We start from the raw sequence: 11,072 nt of genomic DNA on the forward strand, positions 1-11,072 counted from the left end.
AATTACAAGTCCAAAGGTGACATATTGAATTGATATTGTGCAGCTTGTCGTGACGTTTATGCCAGTATCTGTTACCAAGTAGATGAAACTTCAACTTCTTCATGGAATAGCAGCAAAATTCAACATGCTCTTTCCTTTTCTGAAGTAAGGAGTTGAATTCTACTTTCTTATAATGCATATGGTGATTTGGTTGAATGCACAAATATATATGTTAGGAAGGATACTTGTGCCAGAAAATTTATTCCACACTTTGTCAAAAACCACGGTAAAATCTCCACAACGGGCCTGGTCGCCTGGGTGGAGTAGTGCCTGCCCCCTATAGTAGCTCTTATATCAAATCTGGGCGTGGGAGGACCAGACAATGGTATATCTCATTCAACACTACCATTCCAAATCACTCCTAGATGATTCTAAAAGCTTCCCTAAGGTGACAATTGGTTAGATGGGACGAGATTGGGCAAGAATGTGAAACCATGGGCTAGAAGCTTTGAGAACAGGCCAAAAGGCTCTCGCCTACTCCTGCCAACCTAGGCCAGCCCCTTCCAGAAGTGTAGAGGTGCCCCAGAATTTACCTCTATGCCTGCCAATCAACCGCCTCACCTCAATCCTAGGATGAAATTGATGCTAGCCATTAAGTTGGTTGGTGCTAGGCCTATAAATAGGTTTAAAGCATTGTAATGTGATAGATGACATAGTTAAAGCCTTGAAAAGCATTTTTAAGGCAATAAAGAGGATTTTCCTCACATTATTGTGCAAAATCCATTCCGTTGCTTGTCTAACTAAGCTCGTACACTTGGTTAGCATTGTTTGGGAGGCTGACTAGCAACATATTTGGGCAGTTGTATTGCTAATTAGTAAGGGGATTGTATCATTGTGCTAGAAAATTTAATCATGCTATTATGTTTCTATACCAATATTTAATCTTGCGCGGAAATGTAACTCAAATTCTTGCAAATAATTTATTTTTCATACAAACTTCATAAGAAGGAACATAAATATATATAGAACGAATCCAGGGTGAATTACACTCATGATGGCACCTCCACTTCGCTCTTACATTTTTTATGGCCTCTGAACTTCAAAACGAAACATAAAAGCCCTTGAAGTTTGCTCTTTTTACTAACATAGAAGCTCCTTTTACCGTTGACGATCTCAAAATTGAAAAGTCCAAACCATTTTCGATTATCAGAATCACCATTTTCGGAGCTTCTCTCTAAACAACTTTCTTCTTTTAACCAAACAACACCTAAATGACTTCACAACCAAAAAGTTCAAGAATTAAAATTGTTTAGAATATAATTTCTACCAGCTCTACAATGAAGTACCTTCTATTGACGAGTTCACCTTCGTCAACGGTGAAGGCAAAGTTGAGAGGCTTTTTATGTATGGTTTTGAAATTTAGGGATCATAAAGAAAGTGAGAGAAAAGTTGAGGGGCAACGGGTGTAATTTACCCAATAAATCCATGTCGAAAATTTGAATAGCTAAAGCTAAACAATCTGAAGGGTGGACATTACTGTTTGTATTATAGCAAGAAGCAAGAGAAAAGCAGCAGCAATAACAGAGATGATAGTCCATGGATTGCTGAAATACTTTTGCTTCAATGTGGCCTTCCACTTATTCCAAGGCTTCTTGCAGTAGGCATTAAGATCTTGAATAAGACCAGCAAAATGGAAATCCTCAATCCTTACAAAAAATCCTTTACCAAGATCATTGATCATGGCCGCAGTGGCACGGTTATCCTGCAACCAGCTTTCTAAAATTCCATTTTGAACCAGTAATTCCACATCCTCCTCATTGTTAATAAGCATATCCATAATGCAAGTATAATCATTCATATAGTTGTAAGGAAGATGGCAGTGCTCAAATGCCTGTAAATTACTCATAACTATGTCATGCCTATCTGTCAATTTTAGTTTTGGAATTTCTAGAATCCCATTATTGAACTTCAAGTCATACAAACACTTGCTTGAACTGGGTTTAAACTTCACTCCTGCTCGGTGTAGCTCCGAGATGGTGGGTGTAGTTAGAATTTCACATTCTCTTCTCTTATCCGACGCTACATCTGATGATGGCTGCAGGCAAATTCCTAGAAAGTCAACAAGATGCTTTATTTCCGTATCTCCATTTACGATATTATCAATAGCTAACCAGTTCCATTCGGTTGCATCCTGTAAACCTTGGACCACTATTGCTGTCAAGGAAAATCCACCATCTGCTTGAGACTTTTTAAGTAGCTCAAACAAGAACTCAAGCAAGAAGAAGGGAAGTTGATTTTCAATCATCAGTATGTCATACCTGTTAGAAAAGTATTAATAACATGTTAGGAATAGCTAAGGAGAAAACTAATACATATAGCAGTGGAAGTGGATGGATGAAAAATTATGAAATGAGGCCCGGTCATGAAATGGATATAGGTAAAATGTGCCTAGTTGTGAACGAGGCATGACTGGTCCAGGTTGAGAGCGTCTATCATACCATGGTAACAAAATGCTTGTAAAAGACATGATCGACTTAGGTTAGGAGCGGAGCGCCAAATTATATATATATATATATTTGTATATTATCTTATATATTTGAGTATTTCTACAGTATTTTTTATGCCATAAAGTTCTAACAATACCTTACATCATTAATCAACCGTTGTCTATGCCATATGCGATCATTACTAGACCATTCTCCAAAACAACATTTCAGAAAGTACTCAAGTAAGAAAGCACCATCTACTGCCATAATTTCCATAAATTCCTCCCTGGAATGTTCAGTGATTTCGGCATAACTATTACGCAAAGGTACCTCAAGTTTCTGAATATTTCCAATGTATTCCTCCAGGCTTATCTCACATCGTTGAAGAAAATCAACTAAATACCTTCTTTTATGCTCTTCCATTATTCTGAGTTCATGCTTTCCATGATGAAATGGCCCAATTGAAACTAATTCTGGGGTAAATGCTTTCTTGTTTAATTCACGAAAACGTGGGGAAACTCTATAAATACAGCAATCTGATGACAATGATCCCAGCATTTCTGTCTTCCTCCTCAAGGTTTGCACTAACTTGTTTATATCAACTGAAACTTCATCACTTTTTGCCTTTTGCTCACTCTCCATGATCTTCTGATTTCTAGGACAGAATTAACTTATCAATGCATGCAAAAGGAGGAGCAAATATGACAAGTACTAGGTTAATATATAGGCAACGGGTCATGGATTCCCATTTCCGCCCGTCTAGGACAGAGAATCTCTGAAACAGTTCCTATAAGGCGAGGCGGGGATAGGAATTTGAATACCCTCGAATTACTATATAATTAAAAAATGCTTGGAAGCAATCTGGGGACTATAATGGGGTAAATTAATTCATGTTAGCTCAATTTTGGTCTTACTTTTTTTTTTGTTATAACTCATAAACTTCAAAACCGGACAAAAATTCCCCGAACTTTGTCCGTTACCAGCATAAAAATCCCTTAAAATTTAACCACTCCAATAGCAAGTAATCATCCGTTGTAGAGATGATAGAAATGTTATTCGAAGCAACATTAACTCTTAAACTTTTTAGTTTTGAAGTTATTTAGGTCTTTTGGTTAGAAGAAAAAAAGTGGTTGTTTAGAGAGGGAGCTCTGAAAATTGTGATTTTGGAAAATTTAAAGATGGTTTTTTTTTGGAAAAGGTGGTTCTAAACAACTTTAATTCTTGGACTTTTCCATTTTGAGATCGTCAAAGGTTATTTTGAAGTCGTTTACTTTCGCAATGGACTTTTATGTTGGTAAAGATCAAAGTTCAAGGAATTTGATATCTGGTTTTAAAGTTCAGGGGCTATAAAGAAAGTAAAACCAAAGTTTGGAGGCTATGGGTATAATTTACCCAACTATAATAACTTAGGGATAAACTAGAGATTTAGTCCTATGGTTATTGTGGAGAAACGAATTTAGTCTTCATGTGCAAAAACAGTTCAATTTTAAGTCTAATGTTTAAGCAGATGATGCAATTTCAAGCCACGTTAATGAAATATGAGTTTTTTTTTTTCATTAATGTGTAATTTCAAGCCTTGTTGTGGGAACAGAACAGTAGAGGTTGAAAGACAATCTGAACACGAAGTTACACACTAAAAAAACTCTTTTTTCGATAACGAGGCTTGAAATTGCACATTGTGGTAAACATTACATATACGTGAAGACTAAATCCGCAATTATCAAATAACCATAAGAACTTATACCTTAAAGTAATGGTAGAAATGAAATCTTACTATAGCAATTTGCCGGTTTTCTGCTCCTCTTATATTATATTATATATATATATCCAAAGATGATAAAATTGGGAAAGATGATATATCTGACAGTATATGATGAACTTAATATAATTCTGAAATGTTCCATTACATAATATTCCTTGTTCAAGTTCATCAAGGCAAGCAAGGAAGAGAATATGGTATCTTATTGTCTCTTGAGATTTGCTCATCACATTTTTTGAAAAATTATGAATATAATCTAACACACTTTTTAGTTCTCGTATTTACAATAATACATTATAAAGTCTTTAATTGTTATTACCGTAAACTGTTTAGTTCGCACTGTTAAAAAATTTGTTAGTCAAACCAAATAATGATCAAAATACATATACAAAACTACCTTTTTTGTTAGGGCTTCCTTTTTTTTCTTTTCGTTTTCTATTGAGTTTATGTTTTAGTGTTTAATTTTATGCCTATTGAAAAACTTATTTTCATTGTAAGAACAGTTTTGTTTGAATAAGAAATTGATTTCGTTTTTTCCACAGTTTGGTTGAATTTTGAAGGTTTATTAATGAGTATTTGTGCACCGAATTAACGTTCTTTAACATGTTCTTGTTATTCTTATATCCTTGGTATTCATAGAATCAACAGGTTTATAGAATCGTAGCTTTCTCGCATTCGACCGAATCAACGGACTGCTAGCAAATCCGATTAATTTTGCTGCATGAGTTGACTGACACAGCGGAGATAAACAAAATTGTTGGTAATAGTTGAGTCGACGTACGAATACCCTAAATGCGAAAAATCACAAATTCATTAATCAAAATAAGTTGCTTTTTACAATGAAAATATAAATAAAAAATAGTAAATTGTAATTAATTGTAAATTTCAATTATAATTAATACCAGATTAATTTATACAATTAATTGTAATTTTTGAACTTGATCAAAACATTTGAAACTCCGCAACTTGTTCGAAATTACAAAACGCAACTGCATTATTTTCCACAGTTGAACAAAATTCCTCATCAAATTTTCATCATTCCAACCTTCTCAATGATTTCTACTGGCCAATCTTCTTGGCAGCAAACCTTTTATAGTTTATCTGCAGAAAACTCCTTCCACACAATCTCCCACTTCGAACTTACTATGACGTCGCTTTTTATCAGAAACCCAACCTCTTTGTTTACAGTCTTCCCATTTATGTGATGAACTTAATGTAATTCTGAAATGTTCCATCATATAATATTCCTTGTCTCCCTTGAAATTTAAGTGAGTTCATCAAGGCAAGCAAGGGAGAGAATCTGGTATCTTATTGTCTCTTGAGATTTGCTTGTTACATTTTTTAGAAAATTACAAATAGAATGTAACGCTGTTTAGTCCTCGTATTTACAATAAATATTATAAGGTTTTTAATTTTTATTATTGTCAACTGTTTTAATTCTTACCGTTAAAAATTCTATTAGTCAAACTAAATAATGGTCAAGATCATATAATAAAAATTTAATGCCAAAACTACCCTTTTTGTCTTTTCTATAGGACTTTCCTTTTTTCTTTTCGTTTTCTAAATTTACCTTGAATTTTGAAGGTTTATTAACGGGTATTCGTGCGTTGAATCAACGTTCTAATGTGTTCTTGTTAATCTCATATTCCTGGTATTCATAGAATCAACAAGTTTATATAATCATAGCTTTCTGGCATTCAACCGAATCAATTGACTGCTAGTAAAATCGATTAATTCTGATGCGTGAGTTGATTGTTGCAACGGAAATAAACAGAATTGTTGGTAATAGTTGATTCAACACATGAATACCCTAATTAGTAACCTTCCAAATTCTCAAGAACTTTAGTAATGCTAAAAATCACAAATTCGTTAATTAAAATAAACTGCTTTTTACAATGAAAATAAGCCTTTAAATATGCAAACATTTAAACCCTGAAACTGAATAGGAGACGAAAAAACAAAATGAAAGTCCTAAAAAAATAGTAAATTGTAATCGATATGCAATTAATTGTAAATTTCAATTGTAATTAGTACTAAATTAATTATAAATTTTTGAATTTGATTGAAACATTTGAAACTCTATAACTTGTCTGACGCAATTGCATTATTCTCCACAGGTTGCACAAATTCGTCCTCAAATTTTCATCATCCGAAGAATTGCCTTCTTAACGATTTCTACCGATCAATCTTCTTATTAGACAACCTTTTATAATTATCTGCAGAAAACTTCATCCACACATAATCTCCCACTTCGAACTTAGCATCAATCTTCTTAGTAGACAACCTTTTCTTAGTGGATCACATGACTAATTAATCCAGTTAATTGAACTGGGTTTAATTTAAACAATCGTTACTTGAGCAGACTTGAAGTTTTCATTTCAGAAAGTAAGTACTCAAGTAAGAAAAAAAAAAAAACATTTTGAGGCCCCTGATCTTTTAATTTGATAAATTGAGTGGCTGATCACTTATAATTGCAAACATCAAGCCCCATTAAGCCCCTGGTGACCTTGAATGTTAGCGTTAAATATAAAACTCGGTTAATAATGTGTTATTCATTACATCTGAATATGAAATTTGCATTTTTGATAGTTCAAAAACGGCTTTTTATATATCTACTATGGCCTATGTTGCACGGAAACTCTTCTTCATTAGCGTTTCCGTTTCTTTTCTATTTCCATGACTGTTTCCTAGCTAATTTTTCCTAGAAATAACGTTCCCCGGTATCCGTTTCCGTTTCCATGCAACATAGACGGTGGCTATAGAGAAACTGTAAAAACCTTATTTAGCAAGTATGGGCTTAATGTGTGTAATTATAATTGATCGATGGCTCAACGAGTCTTAATATCTTGTCTTCTATCTTTTTTCAAGAAATCTTTGCGTATAATAGCTAGGCAGATATTTTCTTTAGCTAGTTCTCATCAATATTGAATTGATATTGCTCAGCTTGTTGAGATGTTTATACCGGTATCTGCTACCAAGGAGTTGAAACTTCAGCTTCTTCATGGAAGAACGGCAAAATTCAACATGCTCCTTCCTTTTCTAATGTAAGGAGTTGAATTCTACTTTCTTTTAATGCATATGGTAATATTGAATTCTACTTTCTTATATATATATGTTAGAAAGGATACTTGTGCCAGATAATTTATTCCATACTTTATGTCACAAACCGCGGTAAGATCCCCACAATGGGCCCGTGTTAGTCACCCATCGGGCTGGTTGCCTGGGTGGAGTAGTGCCAGCCCCCTATAGTAGCTATTATACCAAATCTGGACGTGGGAGGACCAGACAATGGTATATCTCATTCAACGCTACCATTCCAAAACACTCCTAGAACCTTCCAGAAGTGTAGAGGCGCCCCAGAATTTACCTCTATGCCTTCCAATCAACCGCCTCTAGGAAAATTCAAGGCATTTAACCTAAATCCTACGATGAAATTGATCCTAGCCATTCAGTAGGTTGGTGCTATGCTATGCCTATAAATAGGTTTAAAGCATTGTAATGTGATACATGACATAGTTAAAGCCTTGTAAAGCATTTTTAAGGCAACAAAGAGGATTTTCCTCACATCATTGTCCAAGATCCATTCCGTTGCTTGTCTACACTTAGTTAGCATTGTTTGGGAGGCTGACTAGCAACATATTTGGGGAGTTGTATTGCTAGTATCCTTGACATTTATCATTTAGGGATACTTGTGATAGAAAATTTAATCATGCAATTATGTTTCTGTACCAATATTTAATCTTGCACGGAAATGGAACTCAAATTCTTGCAAATAGTTTATTTTTCATACAAATCTTATAAGAATGAAAATATAAATATATAGAACGAATCGAGGGTGAATTACACTCATGCTGGCACCTCCACTTTGCTCTTACATTTTTTATAGCCTCTGAACTTCAAAACCAAACATAAAAGCCCTTGGCATTTTGCCTTTTTACGAACGTAAAAGCTCCTTTTACCATTGACCAAGTCAAAATGATCAATGACGATCTCAAAATTAAAGAGTCCAAACCGTTTTCGATTATCCAAATCAACATCTTCGGCTTCTCTCTAAACAACTTTCTTCTTTTAACCAAACAGCACAAGAATTAAAATTGTTTAGAATATCATTTCTATCAGCTCTACAATGAAGTACCTTCTATTAAAGTGTTCACCTTGGTCAACGGGTAAAGGGGCTTTTATGTTAGTAAAGGCAAAGTTTAGAGGCTTTTATGTATGGTTTTAAAGTTCAGGGACCATAAAGAAAGTGAGAGAAAAGTTGAGGGGAAATGGGTATAATTTACCCAATAAACCCATGTCGAAAATTGAATAGCTAAAGCTAAACAATCTGAAGGGTAGACACTACTGTTTGTATTATAGCAAGAAGCAAGAGAAAAGCAGCAGCAATAACAGAGATGATAGTCCATGGATTGCTGAAATACTTTTGCTTCAGTGTGGCCTTCCACTTATACCAAGGCTTCTTGTAGTGGGCATTGAGATCTTGAATAAGACCAGCAAATTGGAAATCCTCAATCCTTACCAAAAATCCTTTACCAAGATCATTGATCATAGCCGCCGCGGCACCGTTATCGTGCAACCAATTTTCTAAAATTCCATTTTGAACCAGCAATTCCACATCCTCCTCATTGTTAATAAGCATATCCATAATGCAAGTATAATCATTCATATACATGCAAGGAGAATGGCACTGCTCAAATGCCTGTAAATTACTCATAAGTATTTTAATCCTCTCTCTCAATGTTAGTTTTGGAATTTCTAGAATCCCATTATTGAACTTCAAGTCATATAAACACTTGCTTGAACTGGGTTTAAACTTCACTCCTGCTCGGTGTAGCTCCGAGATGGTGGGTGTAGTTAGACTTTCACATTCCCTTCTCCGAGATGGAGATGATGGCTGCAGGCAAATTCCTAGAAAGTCAACAAGATGCTTTATTTCCGTATCTCCATTTACGATATTATCGATAGCTAACCACTGCCTTCCGGTGGCTTCCTTTAAACCTTGGACCACTATTGCTGTCAATGAAAATCCACCATCTGCTTGAGACTTTTTAAGTAGCTCAAACAAGAACTCAAGCAAGAAGAAGGGAAGTTGATTTTCAATCATCAGTATGTCATACCTGTTAGAAAAGTATTAATAACATGTTAGGAATAGCTAAGGAGAAAACTAATACATATAACACTGGAAGTGTATGGATGAAAAATTATGAAATAATTGAAGCACAGTTAGCACAAGTTAAGAGGGCTGGTCATGAAATGGATATAGGTAAAATGTGCCTAGTTGTGAACTATGAAGCACGGAAACTCTTCATGACATGCGTTTCCCCGTTTCCGGCAGATGTGGGAAACGGAAACTCTCGGAAACTGATACGAAACGTTTCCGGGCACGTTTCCGTAATTACCCAAAATATGAAACGCGTCTCTCAATTTTTAAACAGGTTTCCCTACCTATTTCGATTAAAATTCTGAAAATTCAGACCTCCTATTTTGCAATTTCTGTTCAATCTAAGATTAGAAAAATTGAAACTTCCTATTTGAGAGATAATTTCTTCCATGTATCCTTCAATTTAAAGCACTTACCCATATTTTTTTCTACTATAATCTTTGTCTCTTGAATCTCGATTGAACTTGGAATTTCTTGCTCTTGTTCTTCAATCTTGTTCTTTTAATGTATTATTATATTTTTAATATTTATAAATATGCCCCTATATTTTTAATATTTACACGTTTCCCCCACGTTTCCGTTTCCTATGTTTTTCAAAAATTACGTTTCCCGTATCCGTTTCCGTTTCCGTGCAACATAGGTTGTGAACGAGGCATGACCGGTCCAGATTGAGAGCATCAATCATACAACGGTCACAAGTAAAATGCTTGTAAAAGACAGATCGTCCTAGGTTAGAAGCGCCAAATCATTCCACGGTCATAAGCTAAATGCTTGCAAAAGTCACAACCGGGCCAAGTTAAGAGGACAGGTCATGAAATGGATTTAGGCAAAATGTGCCTAGTTGTGAACGAGGCATGACTGGTCCAGGTTGAGATCGTCAAACATACCACATTTACGAGCAAAACGCTTGTACAAGACATGACCGCCCAAGGTTAGGAGCCCCAAATCATGCCATGGTTACAAGCAAAATGCTTGCAAAAGTCATGACATGACCGCCCAAGTTAAGAGGGCTGTCATGAAATGGATCTAGGCAAAGCGTGCCCAATTGTGAATGAGGCATGACTGGTCCAGGTTGAGAGCGTCTATCATACCACGGTAAACAAAATGCTTGTAAAAGACATGACCGACTAAGGTTAGGAGCGCCAAATCATTCCTCGGTTACAAGCAAAATGCTTGAAAAAGACATGACCGGCCTAGGTTAGGAGCACCAAATCATGCCACGGTTACAAGCAAAAATACTTGCAAAAGTCAGGACTGGCCTAGATTGAGAGGGCCGAATCATACGGTTACAAGCAAAATGCTTGTAAAAGACATGACCGTCCTAGGTTAGGAGTGCCAAATCATGCCATAGTTACAAACAAAATGCTTGCAAAAGTCAGGACCAGCCTAGGTTGAGAGGGCCGATTGTAAAATGAATGTGAACAGGTTGCACCTATTCATGACTATGCAATTTGATTTTCAACTAGTAATCACTCTAACCGGTCATATAACGTTGTCAAAGTCGAAGTAAGAGGTGTATTTACATGTACTTTAACACACACACACATATATGTATATGTATGTATGTAGTATTATCTTATATCTTCTTTTCTTTACCACTAATGTTTGAGTATTTCCACAGTATTTTTGATGGCATGGAGTTCTAACAATATCTTACCTTACATCAACAACCAACCGTTGTCTATAC

The sequence above is a fragment of the Euphorbia lathyris genome, chromosome 1 (assembly GCF_963576675.1).
Source record: "Euphorbia lathyris chromosome 1, ddEupLath1.1, whole genome shotgun sequence".
Lineage (NCBI taxonomy): Eukaryota > Viridiplantae > Streptophyta > Magnoliopsida > Malpighiales > Euphorbiaceae > Euphorbia > Euphorbia lathyris.